General features: G+C 44.3%; 1 pseudogene; it reads right to left on the reverse strand.

Moving 5' to 3' along the window:
• Positions 1-808: 808 nt before the first annotated feature.
• Positions 809-925, reverse strand: LOC136637055 (5S ribosomal RNA; annotated as a pseudogene).
• Positions 926-5,118: the final 4,193 nt, after the last annotated feature.

Genomic DNA, 5,118 nt, shown 5'->3' on the forward strand with positions numbered 1-5,118 from the left:
CTGGTCCTTCTCCCTTTTCAAGTTCACTAGACTTTTTACGTCAGAACTAGGAACCACTCCTCCCATTCACAAGATTCAGTTACTGGTAGATGTGTGATTCCTCATTTATTGTGACTAGCAAACGTTGAGATTCAATGAAAGAAGTCCCTGTTTTTGTAGACCTCTGAATTCTCTTCATCAGGGAATTGAAGACATAGCATGAGCTCCCATGAACTTCCATTTCTATTGCTTTGATCTTTTTCTCTCATTAGTCCCATTCCTGCAGGTAGCCTTCCGCCCCTTAGCACTAGAACTCAGCACTAGAACTTAGCACTAGAACTCAGGGACATCCAAAGACATGGCTAGGCAGGACATTCAGAGCAAACGGTTTGAATACAGCCCATCATTATTTTATGGGCAGCTGCCACAAGTTGTGTTGGTGGCCACTAGCTTAGGGGACTGGACAAATTCACAGCAGAGGTTTATTGCTATATATTTGGCATGATAGCTGCATGGAACCTCCATGCTCAGAGAGAGAATTTCAGTTGCTGGGGAGGAATACCAGTCACTAGGGGTGGCAGGAGAAGACAATTGCATTCATACCCTCTTTGGGGGCTTCCCAGATTGTCTGGATGACCATGGTGAGAACCCTGAGTTTGATTGGCCTTTGGTCTGATCCAGCAAGGCCCTAGTTAACTTTCCCCTGTCCCATGACAGAACAACTCTTCCTGGACTATGCCAATTCAAACTGCAGTTGGGAAGTTTATGTTGGACTACTCCCCCTGCTATGGTTGGTTGGCAACCTTCAGTCTCGAAAGACTATGGTATAAGCCTATAGCACCCGGTATTCCCAGGCGGTCTCCCATCCAAGTACTAACCAGGCCTGACTCTGCTTAGCTTCCGAGATCAGACGAGATCGGGCATGTGCAGGGCAACTGTTATCTGCTATATGAAAAAAAAAAAAATCCTGAAAGTCAGTTGCATATGCTGGTTAATGATTTCCTTGTATTTTGGTTGTTGTATCTGTTATTTACTGATTTTGCAGTTTTTTGTTGTTTTTAAAGTGGCTTTTAGGCTATCTTGAGCACCTCCGTCTTTGGAAAGAAAAGTTGGCCTATGCATTTTTATAGAAATAAAATAGTGAGGTTATACCTAAGCGTTTATAAGGAAAAACCAAACCAGACCTCAGCAGTCTCTTCCACTGCAGAATACCATCCCAAAGGAAACCGTGAAAGCCCCTTTGCCTGACTCATTCAAAGGAAGACTGGACAACAGATTTGAGAATAATCCTTCTTTGGCAAAGTATGATCCAACATTGGCAGGGAGATGGAAAAGATGACCTAATAGGTCTTTTCCGTGTTTGATTTCTATGATTCAGTCAAGGTATGTTACAATGTGTCATGTATCAGGGCATGCCCAGGCCATAAACCCCCAACTTCCACTTCAGAGTGGAAATCTTGAACTATCGGTTTGGCTAAGAGAGAGAGAGAGATTAATATTTCAGAAGACACTGGGGGTTTTAGGTTCCTAATAAGATTTTCATTGTGTGTGTTTTTTGAAAGACCTGTGGCGTAGACTGGTGATAGCCTTGACAATATATTTAAGAAATGCTATTTATATAACAAAGACATTGCAGGGAAAACTGGTTGTTTTTTTAAATTTAATCTTGACTTTTTTCTTCTTTTGCATTCCTAGACATCCAATCATTTTCTCCTGTTGCTGTGCAGAAGCCACATTAAACTCCCCTACTTCTGTATGCTGCTTTTGTACCTAGCCTTGCAGTATCAGAACCAACTTAAGAAACCAGCAGCCTCATTCACTGGGCATTGGTTTTAGCGCTTTCCACATGCGCTGCCTCCGACGCATCATTGGCATCACCTGGCAGGACAAAGTTCCAAACAACACAGTCCTGGAACGTGCTGGAATCCCTAGCATGTATTCACTGCTGAAACAGAGACGCCTGCATTGGCTCGGTCATGTCGTGAGAATGGATGATGGCCAGATCCCAAAGGATCTCCTCTATGGAGAACTCATGCAAGGAAAGCGCCCTACAGGTAGACCACAGCTGTGATACAAGGACATCTGCAAGAGGGATCTGAAGGCCTTAGAGATGGACCTCAACAAGTGGGAAACCCTGGCCTCTGAGCGGCCCGCTTAGAGGCAGGCTGTGCAGCATGGCCTTTCCCAGTTTGAAGAGACACTTGGCCAACAGTCTAAGGCTAAGAGGCAAAGAAGGAAGGCCCATAGCCAGGGAGACAGACCAGGGACAGACTGCAGCTGCTCCCGTTGTGGAAGGGATTGTCACTCCCGGATTGGCCTTTCCAGCCACACTAGACGCTGTGCCAGAACCACCTTTCAGAGCGCGATACCATAGTCTTTCGAGACTGAAGGTTGCCAATACAAATATACTATAGAACTGCAATCTCCAGAACATGCCAATTTATCAAAAGAGAACTGTTCTTGTACCATGGCAAATAAATGAATTAAATCACTAAAGACTCCTGTGAGCTCAGAGTTCTCACCCACAGAGGAGGCTACTTGAGGTCTCAGTGTATGATTTGCTGCTCTGATGTTGTCTCCTTCCAATTACAGCCTCTGATGAGGAGGGGAGATCATTTTGCTGCATCATGTGACTAAATATTCACAGCCCAATCCTATCCTTTCCCCCTCCATAGCATGCAGTTGTACCAGAACATGATGTGCTGCATGGCTATGGGGGGGGGGGGGCAATCAGAAGGCTTGGTAGAGGAAAGGGAAAGTATTTTTCCTTACCCCTCCATAAGCCCCTTGACTACCAGTTGGTCTCCTCAGATCTGCACCACAAGTTCAAGGAAAAAATAATACAATACAGGTATTTCTATACCGCCTTTCTATGTCCTCAGATTTCTCCTTGGACTTTATTCAAGGCAGTTTACATGGGCAGGCAATTTAAATCCCCGTAGGGATTTTTACAATTTGAAAGAAGGTTCTATCTTTCAAGAAACCACAACAATCAGATGTTTCATTCTTGATCTGGCCGCACATTCTGGCCTCCATCCTCCCACGCTCAGAGCAGATGGAATAACTCGGCTCAGCTTGTCAGCTGCTTCAAGGTCGCACGGTGCTGGTGGTTTCGAACTGGCGACCTTCGGATGTTATCTTTAGGCAAATGGAGGCTCAACCTTCTAGACCAGACCTCCTGCTCCTCCTGAAAAAAGGGTGTAAGTAGGCTCTCTCCAGAGGGGATACCATCCAGCACAAGTTGCCCTTGCTGGGTTCCACCCCTTCCCAGCTCTAACACCATAAAATGGATGGTGCCATAAAAAATTTTTATAAACTGCTTTTCTGTTTTAAAGAAAAATGCATAGAATGGAATTAAGGAAATAATAAGTACTGTACAGCACAATTAGCCACCGTTGTGTAAATGAGAACTTAATGCTGTGCTTAACACAGTACTAAGAAACACTGCATCTGGGAGACCCAGGAGAATAAAATCTTTGCTTGGCATCTCAAGGACAACAAGGTCCCTTCCTTAAGAGGAAATTCTCAGGAGTGAATTTCAAAAGCAGGGTGGCACAGTCGAGAAGGCCCTGTCCTCGGTCACCACCTGTCTCACCCCCAAAGGCAGAAGCACCTGGAGGAGGATTTAAAAAGATTGCCACTGCGCACAGGTGGGAGCTTGAGAGAGCACATTTGCATGAGTGACTGCTCTGAGCTTGCCTGTTTCTAACCAGTAGCCATGCTGAGAATAGCAACTCATGCAGAAAGATCAAGGGTGGGCTTCACTTGGCAGCGTAGTCTGTATTTTTTCTTAAAAAAAAATAATAGGGTTTAAGATTGGAGTGTGCCTCTTGTTCTCATTCAGAAGAAATGTGTGCCTCAGCTATCAGAAGTTTGGAAAATACTTCTTTAGCACCCAGGAGATTCCCCCGACTCAGCAATAGATTGTCTGCAGTCTTGCTGAGTGCTTGCTTTATTGGTTTACTTGACATGGGAGCGTATTGTCTACTTTTCTAATATAACAAAGTGGGATTTTCTCTGGTGACGTAAGTTGGCCTTGCTCCAAAGGAATCACATCTTCCACTTACATGAAGTCATCGTCCAAAAAAATAAAAAAGGAGAAAAGGAGAAGAAGAAAAGGTATATGGATTTGGTCAAAAGGAGAAGGAGTTAGCAAAACAGGCAGTTCATGAGACTGTCTGAAACAGCTAATCTGGATCAAATTTCTTCAGTGAAATGTATTCCACAATCCATCTCCTTGCTAGAAAAATAGCACCAGTGAAGGCAGGTAATAACTAGAGAACCGTCTGGGTCTGGTAACATGAGGCTTTCACAGATCCTTTGGCTAAGTCAAAGAGCCAAATGCATAGTGTAGCATTCTGAGCAAGTTATGGGTTTGTGACCACTATTATGGGGCTCCATGACTTTCATACAATGTGTTGGATTGTCTTTCAGATTGTGCTTCTTCATCATTAATGCACAGTTAATGTATATAATTGGCTGCCTCAGGATGCGATGATGGCCGCTGGCTTTGACAACTTAAAAGGGGAGCAAGCCAATTTAAGGGTGACCAGTCAATCCATTGCCACTCATCTTTATAGCTAAATGGAATCTCTGTGTTCAGGGCCAGTATACCACTGATGGAAGCAATGGCAAGTAATTGCATTTATGGTACAACTGTGCAGTAGCTCGTTCAGGCCTCCAACACTTTCAAACTGGGCTTCTCCTCTCCCCGGAACCTGGCGTTCAAGAGGCAGTGGTGCTCACAACCCTTCTTTGTCACTGTACTTTCTGTCCAAATCAATCTTTTTCATCCTAAGACCAGCAACATTGTCATGTCATGTGGCCAATTCTCACTGGCTGCCTGGCGACATCTCCTAGTATGACAAAAACTGACTTAAAATTTAAAATGCATCAGCCAACCAGGATTGAACAAGTGGTGAAAACAAGGCAGACAAGGGAGAGTTCATAAAACATTCCCCACACCACCCGTATCACACTCAAAATATTCACCAATAAACACTCAGCATGACCTTTTTCAGATCCAAACTGGAAATGCTACAGCAATGAATTCTTGCAGCAATGAATCTGTGCCAGGCCTTGTGTGGCTTCTAGGAATGTGGCCAAGAAACGTGAAAGGTGTTCCAACCCCATTTTGCT

Source organism: Tiliqua scincoides, chromosome 1 (assembly GCF_035046505.1).
Source record: "Tiliqua scincoides isolate rTilSci1 chromosome 1, rTilSci1.hap2, whole genome shotgun sequence".
Taxonomy (NCBI): Eukaryota; Metazoa; Chordata; class Lepidosauria; order Squamata; family Scincidae; genus Tiliqua; species Tiliqua scincoides.